Raw genomic sequence first — 11655 nt, 5'->3', positions numbered from 1 at the left:
AGTAATAGATTTGAATTAAATAATAATTATGATAAACCTGTTAACCATGGAGGAACAAAATTAGACTTAGATTGCAAAATAGATACTAAGAAAGCCTTAATAACTTGGGCAGACTCAATGATATTATTCTTTTTATATAATAAAGATGATACATGGGAAAATACTGAAAGAAGAATAGATTTTTTAATTGCATCTTTTGAAGGAAATGTTAGAAATTGGTGGGAAGGAATTAGTAGTGATACAAAATCATTAATAAAAAGAAATGTACAAACAGAAATAATAAAATCAGATAAACTAGGAATAGAAAGATTGGTAGAATATATTGCAGATGAATTCTTAGGAGAAAATTGGTTAAGAAATTATGAAGAAGAAGCAATACGAGAAAAAGATAATGCAAGAGTTAAGCTAATTAATTTAACAATTTGTGATATGTGTAAAATTAAAGAATATACTTGTGAATTCAAAGATTACTATTATACTCAATTTTATAGTAATGAAAATCAAGAAGTATATCAAGATATGTATTATAATAAATTACCAGGATCATGGGGAATATATTTTAAAATAGAATTTGAAAAATATATTAAAGAAAATATAGGAATACCTAGAACACTAGGATCAAGAATAAAATTTTTATTTGAAAGACTTGCATATATATGTCAACAAAGACAATTACTGAAAAAATCAGGAAAATTAACAAGAATATGTTGTGAAGATATGGAAAAACCTACAAGATGGGGATGCAATCCTGAAAAAAGAAATAAAAGAAAACATAAAAACAGGAAGTTTAAAAAATATAGAAACTTTAAGAAAAAATACATAAAACCTGGAAGGAAATATTATAAAAGGAAAAATGATATACAGAAAAATAAACCTTATAAGAAAAATAAAAAACAATGTAAATGTTGGAATTGTGGAAAAATAGGTCAAAAATTTTAATCTCATAAATTTTTAAGTAATTCTTCAAAGTCTAATAATGTTTGAGAATTTATAATATCAATATCTGTTATCATATCTATGTCTGTTCCAAAAGGTATTTCATATTTTGAGATACTTTTCTTTCTTTTTTCCAATTTATCTATTATATCTTGTATATCTTTTATGATTATTGACCTTACAATTCCTTTAGCGAAATTTTCTAATAAGTTTTCTTTAAAACATTTTAATATTTCTTGTGATGCATATAATTGTTCTTGATATCCTATCTTATCAATTTCTTTTTCAAATTTAATTTCTTTTTTATTTTTAACAACCTTTTTTATATTATATGGTCCTCTCTTATATTTGGGCTTTTCCATTTTATAATTATTCATTAATAATTTTTACAAATCTTTAAAAAAATTGTTTGTTAGATTTTTTAAGGACTAAAAGAAACTTTTTATTATATAAAGGGTTGGTTGTTAAATTTTTCCAAGGATATTTTGGGTAGTTTCAAATTTCTAAAAAAGTCAAAGGTCATTTTGGAAAATGTTATATACTATTTGGGCCATTTTCATGTATATCCCAAGAAGAAGATGAGAGGTGTCAGGTTGCAACAATTTTCCTTTTTATTTCTTTTTTATATTTTTTAATTATTTAATGTGGTAAATAGAAAGTTACCATTTTGCCTTTTTAAAATTGATTAAAAGGTGGTCAAAGTTTATTTTAGTGGTCAACTAATGACATTTAGACGAAAATCATCCAAAAGGGCTTCAAATACAACGTTTGGACAGTTTTGGAGTGACGGTTGCAATAAATGAAAGATTAAGAAAAAGTATGTTAGTGTTTAAAAGGTTTGGAACTTCTACTGCAATTATCCCAAATATAAATTGAGAGGTCCCCCGAGTAATCTATTTCATATACTACTTCCGCCATTGCTCTCAATTCTGAGCTCGGCATGTACTGATTATCGATTTAAGGATTATCAAATAATCCATTCTACTCCAAAAATCATTCACCCTAGCCAGCAATCTGTATGCATAATAGTGTTTTCAGCTTTAAGTACCTGTTTGGCCTAAAGAAGAATTATCTTTTTGATATGCTGAAATAGTTTTAAAATTTAATCTATTTTTTACTGAAAAAATTAAGCCCATGTTTGGTACCAATTAAAATCTAAATTTTAATTTAAATCAAAGTCAATAATTAATTTCAATAACATATTTTATGGGTCTTACAATTTCTCAATCACATATTTCATCAACTTCATTAAAATTTGCTAAAAATTTGATTTTAATCCTCACCAAATAGGAACTGTTACATTGATTAAAAAAAGAAAAATCGAAAATATAAATTTATTTAAAACATTTGAAATTGTTTTTAAGCTTCACCAAACATGCTCTAAAACAAGTTTGGCTTTAAAAAATTTAAAACATCAAAGTACTAGCACTTGCAAATTTGCAAATAACATGTTTCTATCAAGTATTTAATGTGATTTGGATAATATTTTTCTATGTCTCTCCATAAATAGGGATACTTTCTAGCCTTGCCTTGTCTCCAACCCTGCCTCACTCTTATATTTTTAAATAATAAATGACTAAATAAATAAAAGTAGAATATTTTAACCCCCAAAAACCTCGAATCATGCTATTCAAATCAATCTTTTCAAAACCGACCTGGCCCAATCGGTTCAACCGGTAAAATTCGGAATCGGACCCAAAATCGAGCCTATTATGTCTAGTTAACCAATTATGCTTAAAGCGCTTAAAAACTCATTGAACCGGGCCTATTATTCCACGGTTTTACGGTTTTCCCAATTTTTTTATAGGAAAAATTCCTAACTAAGAAGTTAAGTATTTACCATTTCAAAATTAAGAATAAATGTTTCAAATTTCAAAAATAAGATATTTATTATATTTAATTTGTGATTTAATTAATTAATTATATATTTTATCAATTAAATATATTAATGTCACAAATTTATGTAATTTGGTCACAAATTGACGTTTTAGTTAATCACATATTATTTTTCGGTCAAAATTTTTATATGTTACAAATTATTTTATGGTCACAATTACATATTTACAAGTCACAACTTATTCGTAACATATTTTACAGGTCATATATTTCATCAATCACATATATTATTAGTCACAAATTACTTATTTGTTACATATTTTATCGGTCACATATTATTTATCGATCACAAATTATTTATTTTATCGATCACATATTACTTATTGATCACAAACTAGTTAATTTATTGTTCACAATTGTCACAAACCACTTCACCATTGCACCCTACCTTACCTTAACCCCACGCTAGAACACCACACCACAAATCACCTCCACACCCATCATCCCCTGAGCCACCTCCACTTCCACCGCCACTTCACCGTCACATCAGCAATGCCTTGCCATAGCCACAAATCGATCTGAAAATGTCACCACCACCACCACGCAACACCATTGCCATTCACCATTAACCACGCAGTACCATGAAATAAGCACTTCCAAACCACCATAAAAGTCACCCCAAAACCACCGCCTATTGTCTATCTACCGTCGGCTAGATCGAGTCACTGCCACATCGTCGATCACCATAAATTCACCATCATCTCTCCAAATCAACAAACATCAATAACCTCTACCAAAATTAAACCAAACAACAACACACTGTCCAGTTCACTCTACTGCCATCTTTTCCGATCTCTTACCTCTCATTGCCATTTGCCATCTCCGTCCACATCAACCCATAGAAACTACCGTCATCGACACCTCCTCAACAACAACCACAACCACAACCACCTCACATGCCACCACATCGATCTTCAAAACTAAATCTCCCCATTAACAAAATATGTAAATTTTTAGAAAAAACATTCTTTTCAGCCAATGTCATTGGGTGGAGATCACGGTTGTACCGCACAGCTCGTAGTGGCGGTGACAGTTCGCTATGGGCGACAACATCGCTAGGTGGATGTTGCCGATGAGTCAAGCAATGCCGCTCCTGATAATGCTTGGAATGGAAGAGGTACAACATGCTGTTGGGTGGAGATCGTAGTTGTACCACACTCGCAACGATGTTGACGATCCACCTTGCATTGATAGTGCATTGCCATATCGGGAAGGGTATGAAGGAGAAGAGAGACAGGAGATTGGAGATGAAAATTAAGTTTAAAATGGGTGGGAAGAGGGGGTGGTTTATAAATGTAGTTAATTTTACAATATTGTTAATATTAAAAATAATAATATTAAAAAGAATAGAATTATTAAATAACTAATTATAATATGAATTTTGAAATATGAAACTTTAGGTATGATTTAATGAAAAGTAGATTTTAAAAATAGGTCTACATGTAATTTTCACCTTTTTTTTTTTTTTTAGTTTAAAATTTTAACTTCGTAATGGGCTTCATAAACTACAATTCAAAGGCGCATAAAAAAATACTGGATGACATGCTCCTTTTATAGATGCACATCTGTCCTATGATTTCACAAACTTTCAATATTGGATAGTACATTTTATCTATACATTTCTCTCCAAAGATTTTATAAACTTTCAACGTGGAATAGTGACTTAACAAAAAATATTAAAATGACCATCAAAATTAATTTTCAAATGTATGTCTATGTATGACGAAATTTCGTATGTTAAAATACAGAAATCGTTACAAATTGTATTTTAATAAATACAAGTGATGTTGACCTTTTTGTAATTGCAAGATTGCAAAAATCCTCTGATTAATGATCTGAATATTTGAAGACCTGGGCCACGTGGTTTGAATCCTGGTCTTCGAGAATTTGATTTATCGAGACTTAACTTGTTCGAAACTTAAATCTTGAGGCTTGGACTTGGACTTGGACTTGAATTTGATTTGATTTGAAGAAGATTTTGATCTTCTTAGATTTGACATGAACTTGTTTTTATTCGAAGAAGATTTTGATCTTTTTAGGGTTCACCGAGTTTAGATTTGAGAGAATTTCTTCCCTTCCTCCGGCCTTGAATTTTTTCAGCACTTCGTGGTTGCCTTTTTGCTTTCGCTTCTTCTTGCAAGCTTCTTCTCCTCTCCTTTCTTTGTCTTATGAACCATTGGTCCTATTTATAAGGGAGAATTTATGCTAATTTTGATAATTACCCAATTATATTTAATTAAATGAGATAATTGAGTAATTATGATTTTTCTTATTTGTTTGTTTATTTATTTAAATTTTGGTATGGGCCCTTGGGTTTATGGCCTTTAGTAGACTTTAAAATTTTAATTGGACTAATGATTTAAATCGACCAAACGCATTTTATTTTATTTATTTATTATTCATTTTTTTTTATGTCTACAGTCTAATTGACTAATTTGATTTTGAATCCCAACTTATTAAATTATAATATCCACCTTCATCTTTTCATTGATTTAATTTTCAAATTTAACTTAAATTGCACTTGATTATTAATATAGTAATACTATATATCATTTTCTATAAGTTTAAACTATTTTAATTTAACAAAGCAAACTAATTTAACATATTGATTTTTAATTTTTGAAGTATCAAGACTAATTGTAGGATAATGAATGTAGTTAACAAATTATTAATATGAAATTTTTTAAAAAAAATATCGTTTTCATTGTATTTTATTATTTTTGTATGTATTTATTACATTTGGCTCGACCTCGGTTGAAGCTTTTGACTCTTCACATTTTCAGGTTCGTGATTGAGTCGATTTTCAAAACAATGATTCAAATAGAGCAATTTGACAGAAATTAGTGACAGACAACATTTGACATTTATTTATTGGAAGATGGATTTTTTTAAAAAAAATAGACGAATCACAATTCAACACATGAGCTCCGTCACCAATTCGTGTCAAATTACCTTGTTTGAATAGCTTAATTCAAAAACCTCCACCATGATATGCGGGTCAGACAGAGATGACCGGTCCCATTTCCATCTCCCGCATAAATTTGCAAGATATATTGCAAATATTTAGCTTTTGTTTTTCATTATTTCAAAAATTTATTTTTTAAAAAATAATTTTCAGTTACACATTCTTTAATAAAATAATATTACATTTAAATTCAAATTTTTTTTTTTAATTTTTAATCACATATTAAAATGGGATTCAAACAAAGGTTCTTTTCTTTTCTTCCTTTTTTTTTTAAAAGTTTTTTTTTTTTTTTTCTTTTTTTTTTTTTTTTTTCCTTTGAACTTTTCCAACTCCCTAACAATATTACAGCAGTGGCAACGCAGAGACTCTTCTTGTTTATTCCGCTGCTACTAAAATCCACCTCACTCCATGAAATTTTGCCCCCTCTCTATGGTACGTCGAAACCCTTCATTTCCTCTAATATTTCAATTTTACATCGTGTATAAATGTATAGATTTATATACATGCAGAAAATTCCGTTCTCCAAGAAATTGTGTGCGTGCAGTAATTGCGAATTTAGTTTTTTGAGCGATTTCTTCGAATCGAGAATTTATTTTTGTTTCGATAATCGTTTTTACTTCAAGTTAAAATTCCTTATCAGCTTACAGCACTCTGTTTCCATGTACAGTATGTAGTTATATATATGTGTACATATATCTGATACAAGACTCTGCACAATCACGCACGCACTAGTTGTATTATAGATGAAGGTTTTAACACTTAATTGGGCTTGTGCTTGACGATTGCAATTAAACTATGGACGGATCCTTTTCTTGATATTCACATATTCAGTGATACGAAGCTTCATCATGTTTTTAGTACTATGGGTTTACCTTTTACTCGTATTAGTTTTGATATCAATGAATATGATTTATGTTCAGGAAAACTTGGGAATTTTATCTTTTGGGTTTACAAGATCACTTTACTACTCTCTATTTCTTGATAAAAGGATGGCTAAACTTTGTAAAATTGCGTGTCTGATTACAATTGTCTTCTCGGCAATTCTGGCATTCCGGGCTTCGGCCTTCACGGACAATTCCTATTGTACACATGTAATCCAATTCTTTATTTGTTTATTTTCTGTGTCGTTCTTGAATGCTGTGGATAATGACTTTTGTGCATTCATTGAACTTCCTTTTTGTTATTTTCAATTTATTGTATGTATCGATTTTTGGTTGATGGGTGGCTGTTATCGACAACCAGAATTTTTGAGTAAGAAATATAGAACATAAAATTTGCAAGATGTGATTATTCTTAACAAGAAAAGGTGCCCGATGACTGCAAATTAAACAAAGTAATTTAAGGTGGCCTCAGCATAGTTTTCGAGTATAATAGATATTGCTGGATTTGCTGGATGTTTATTGTCATTACTGCACAGTGTTCTGATTGATTGTTTAATTCAGTTTCAAGTAGAAATAAGCATCTAACTTACATTATGCAGTCCAAACTCTTAGAGATCTGTTCAGGTCCCTGAACAGCCCACCGCAGCTTAAGGAATGGAAATTGGAAGGTGGAGATCCTTGCGAAGAATCATTGACTGGAGTTTCGTGCTTTGGATCATCAGTAATCCACCTGTAATTTCCCATAACTGTGGATTATCAGATATGCAGGTAACTCAATTTTACCTGATTGTGCTAATATTAAATGAACTTTTATCCAGTAAACTCCATAGCCTAGAGCTCACTGGAACTCTTGGATTTGACCTCTCCAATCTACAAAGTTTGAAGCAGATTAAGTAAATTCTCATTAATTACATTGCTTACTTCAGTATATAGTGCCCTACCTTGTCTGCTTCCCACTTCTATGCATTTATTTCTACTAGGGACCTTAGCTCAAATCACATTCATGGAGATATCCCCTACTTTGTACTTCCTATATCACACAGCTGTAAGACAGCCCTGTTTGCTGATTCTATTTTACAAACTAACCTCAATTATTCATGCTATTATAAAAACAGTTATATGCCGTTTTATCTTTGATAAATACAGGAACTTGTCTAGGAATAACTTTAGCCAAAGCATTCTCCTTAGTTTACAGGAAACATCTCCGGCATCTGTAAGAAGCTTTTTTCGTACTGCTAAGTTCAGTTTTCTTCTACAATTGCTAGTTTTCTTTAGTTGTTATTAAGTTGTGTATGTTACCAAGCAAAATTGTATACCTGCAGGAATCTGAGCCACAACACTTTATCTGGACCCTTCGGGGATGTGTTCAATGGCCTGGAGAATCTAATAGAAATGTAAGATATTTTCCAGTCTCCTTACACTGAGCATGAAGTGTGGACTACTTGAAAACTTCTTGAAGTGCAATTGATGTTAACTAGAGCTCATCAGATATGCATATCTCTTGGCCTTTAATGATGATTATCTCCCCTTGTGAAATTCAAAACCAGACCCATTAGGAGGGACGTTTGTTTTCTTTCCATGTTGACATTGATTGGATTTTTATCAAGTCTGAAAATTATGATCTAATCCCTTGAATTTGACTACCATTTATCAAATTCATAAGTTAAGACAACTTCCACTACAGACCAGATGAAAAATGGATTTGTTCTGTTACAACTAAATTACTGGCACCATTTAAAGACATGGAAAACCAAGCTCAGCAAAGGAAATTTATACTAGATACAAGAACTTCTAATTTGTTGCCTACATTGCTTCAGTTCATCAGCACAATCACATTCAGATCTGAGCTATTGGTTTATTACTGCGAATTCTGAAATTTATGTTCTTCTTTTCCAGGGATTTATCGTTCAATAAATTCACTGGAGATCTACTTACCTCATTCAGAACTTTGACAGACCATACAAGATTTTGAGTTTTTGTTTCTGATTAATTATGACATGGGTTGTCAGTTCCCAACTACAAGATTTTATTGCAGGTTCTTGCAGGGAAATGAATTTACTGGATCAGTAACATTATTGGCCGATCACCCACTATCTGACTTGTATGTTTTCTCTTGAAAGTTATGAACTCAGTCCAAACCTTCTGTTTTTGTTTCTGTTGTCAGTACTCCCTGTATCCACTTCCAGGAATATTGAAGATAACCATTTCAGTGGTCTTATTCCAGAAAGTTTCATGCTATACAAAAACTTGTGGTGAGCTACAAGTCATCCATGGAACTTATTTTTTCTGTTCTTTAGCAAATAAAATCTATTTTTTTCTCTGACTCTTTGTCTCTTCATCTCTTTTCAGGATTGGGGGAAATACATTCAACAACAATGGACCAAAATATCCCCCCCGGAATTTTCCTTTTGAAACTTGCCAAACGAGCAGAATATTACTAGTCCACCATCTACAAATTTAAGTGCCATTGAGAGCTATCCTTCTCACAATGTAGGACGGCAGAAGAAGAAAGGGCTGGGTGAGCAGGAGTGTTCTGATAATTGGAGGCGGCACTCTGATTGCTGCATGTGCAGCTCTCTTCCTCTTGATTCGCATTCATCGATCTCATAGGGAAATCCTCAAAAGCTTAGGTAGCAGTGGAGGTTCAACGAAATCCCCACCAATCAGCTTAGTCAGAGGTGCTGTGCATCGCTAAAAATGCATGACAAGAATATTACTTTCAGTCTGTTTTTCCAAGAAATAACTCGCATGAGTTATTTACTGCAACTTTGAACCTACATATGCAGTATTGATCATTTTGATTATCTTTTTTTACTTCCTTTTGATTTGATTTACCTCAGAATAGATTACTCGTCCATGACTGCAGAGGATGGCACACATGTATCATCTTTCAGTTCTCCTCCGATGATTACACCCTCTCTTTTGCCTTCTATATGTTCCAAAATGATGAAAGTATCGAAAAGAAAAAGCTTCTCTAAGAACAAAATATCAATGGGTGCAAAAATGTACTCCTAAGAGCTTCAAACTGCAACAAACAGCTTCAGTGACGGAAACCTTCTTGGAGAGGGATCCCTTGTGATGCAGGAGGATCCGAGTCGAGGGATGCTGATTTGTCAGATAGCACGATGATGGCACTGAGATACCATGAGATGGCGGATCGGCGCAAAGATGGAAAGTAAATCTTGTCACTTTGTCATTGTCGCAATATCTCTCTAGTTTTGGCACTTTGCCCAATAAGATGGTAAACTTTCATTGAGGCCATCTGTAAGTCCTCGTACCTCAGATCATCAACAAAGCATTCTTTTCTACTGTCTACAATCAATTCGCATCTTGGAGGCAATTCATAATCATTCCTTCGTATTCTAATTCCTCGCTTCAGTAGCTTCTAGCCTATGACATTACCATACTTGTTAAAGTCCATGCCTTGTACAAATATTTATGCCTGCACTTGCAGGACCAATGTCACGCCTCATCCTACGAAGAAAGCTACATGACTGCCAGTTAAGCAAAGATGAAGTAAGAGGTCACATAAGGTCCACACTCAGCTCCACCTCGCCCCTCACGTCTGTACGAGGTGGTTGGGTGCCTCTTATAAAGTGATATTACTTCATTAGAAGTGGTCTTTCTGAGGTGAGATGACACTCCTACTACCATATAATTTCAAGGTGGTTGGCAATGGGTAGGGTGGTTGGGTAGCTCTTTCGAATTTAAAGCACTTCATTCGAAGTTTGAATAATTTCTTCAACGCGGATTATATGTGTAAAAGTTAGGATTGTTCTATTGCCTCTGGAAATTCTATGCATAACCTACCTCCTTAAGCTGAATTATTTAAGTAGGAGCTAATGGAAAGCTTGGAGTAGTGTGATTTTCCCTGCAACCTTCACATGCCACTGTAGGTTAGTGCACCATGTGCATTGTCTGAGTGAGGCTGTCCAGCTTTTTTGTCAATATCTCCATTTGGGCTGTTAGAGCTGTTATTCCATCAATATTATGCAATCCTATTGTTTTCTTAGATGTCTCCCTGTCAAATGGTAACATATTGATTTTCTGCTATTTTGTCATATACCTCATATGCATTGTCTATGAGCATCTTCATCATTGATTAATCTGCTGAAGCATAAAAAATGTTACGGTATTCAAGATCAAGTCTGAATAGAAAAGGTAGACTTGGACCTGTCTGAGAATGTCTAAATTGGGACGTTTTCTAAAATAATGCTTGATTCTTTTTCATAGCTTTGAATAGTTCTTGAGATCCCTTTGTTTGAAAGCATATATTTCGTCTCTGATGATATGAACACGAGAAAATGGGAAGAAATTTTTTGCAAATTTCTGCACATATTATTCCAAGAAACAATGATCCTCGGGTGATATACAATGGTTGGTTGCACTGGAGCTAGAACGAAATATCATAATTCCCTACTAATGTTTTGCCATCGTCAGCAGCGATTGCTCTTGGTGGAGCTAGCTATACTGACAGAACTGGTTGTAACTGATGTTGGTATTAATTTTCATTTGTTGCCATCTCTGTTTTCCTTTCTTTCTCAAATCTCTGTTCCCTTCTTTGCCTGAAGGTCATTTCGATTTTGGGATCCAACTGTAGAAGCTCGATTTCGACAGGTGAATTGGGTTCATGAATCTAAGAAATAGTGAGAATTCTTGATTTCTCTTGTATTCACACACATGATTATCAATATGATTACATGTACCAAATATGTTATTCCTAACATCTATTGTTCACTTATTAATGTTACAAAATTCTAACTTATTGTGAACATTCCAAAATTATAAGAAGTAACTAATCACCTAATTGGTGGTCAATCAATCAAGTAATGCAGCAAAACATGCAAGATTAATCAAGAAAATGCATAAAAATACTACACTATTATTTTTTGAATTAAAAACAAGAAAACATAAGTTTCATTTTTATCCAACACACACACACACACACACACACACATATATATATATATATATATA

At 32.4% G+C, this 11655-nt stretch overlaps 1 long non-coding RNA gene across 5 annotated transcripts; it reads left to right on the top strand.

Annotated features, from left to right (window-relative positions):
- Positions 1-6127: 6127 nt before the first annotated feature.
- Positions 6128-11303, top strand: LOC111403852. 5 transcript variants are annotated; one of them, XR_002704565.1, is made up of 9 exons: positions 6128-6229; positions 7278-7410; positions 7497-7723; positions 7825-7891; positions 8001-8072; positions 8575-8779; positions 8865-8930; positions 9028-9356; positions 9545-11303. It is a non-coding gene; the product is annotated as an uncharacterized LOC111403852 (long non-coding RNA). The 5 variants fall into 5 exon arrangements; XR_002704563.1 differs by having other exon boundaries at positions 9519-11302; XR_002704566.1 differs by lacking the exon at positions 6128-6229 and adding an exon at positions 6606-6888 and having other exon boundaries at positions 9519-11302.
- The last annotated feature ends 352 nt before the right edge of the window (positions 11304-11655 follow it).

This window comes from Olea europaea, chromosome 11 (assembly GCF_002742605.1).
Source record: "Olea europaea var. sylvestris chromosome 11, O_europaea_v1, whole genome shotgun sequence".
Lineage (NCBI taxonomy): Eukaryota > Viridiplantae > Streptophyta > Magnoliopsida > Lamiales > Oleaceae > Olea > Olea europaea.
The sequence above is the reverse complement of the archived record's forward strand: the minus strand, read 5'-3'. Positions and strand labels throughout refer to the sequence as shown.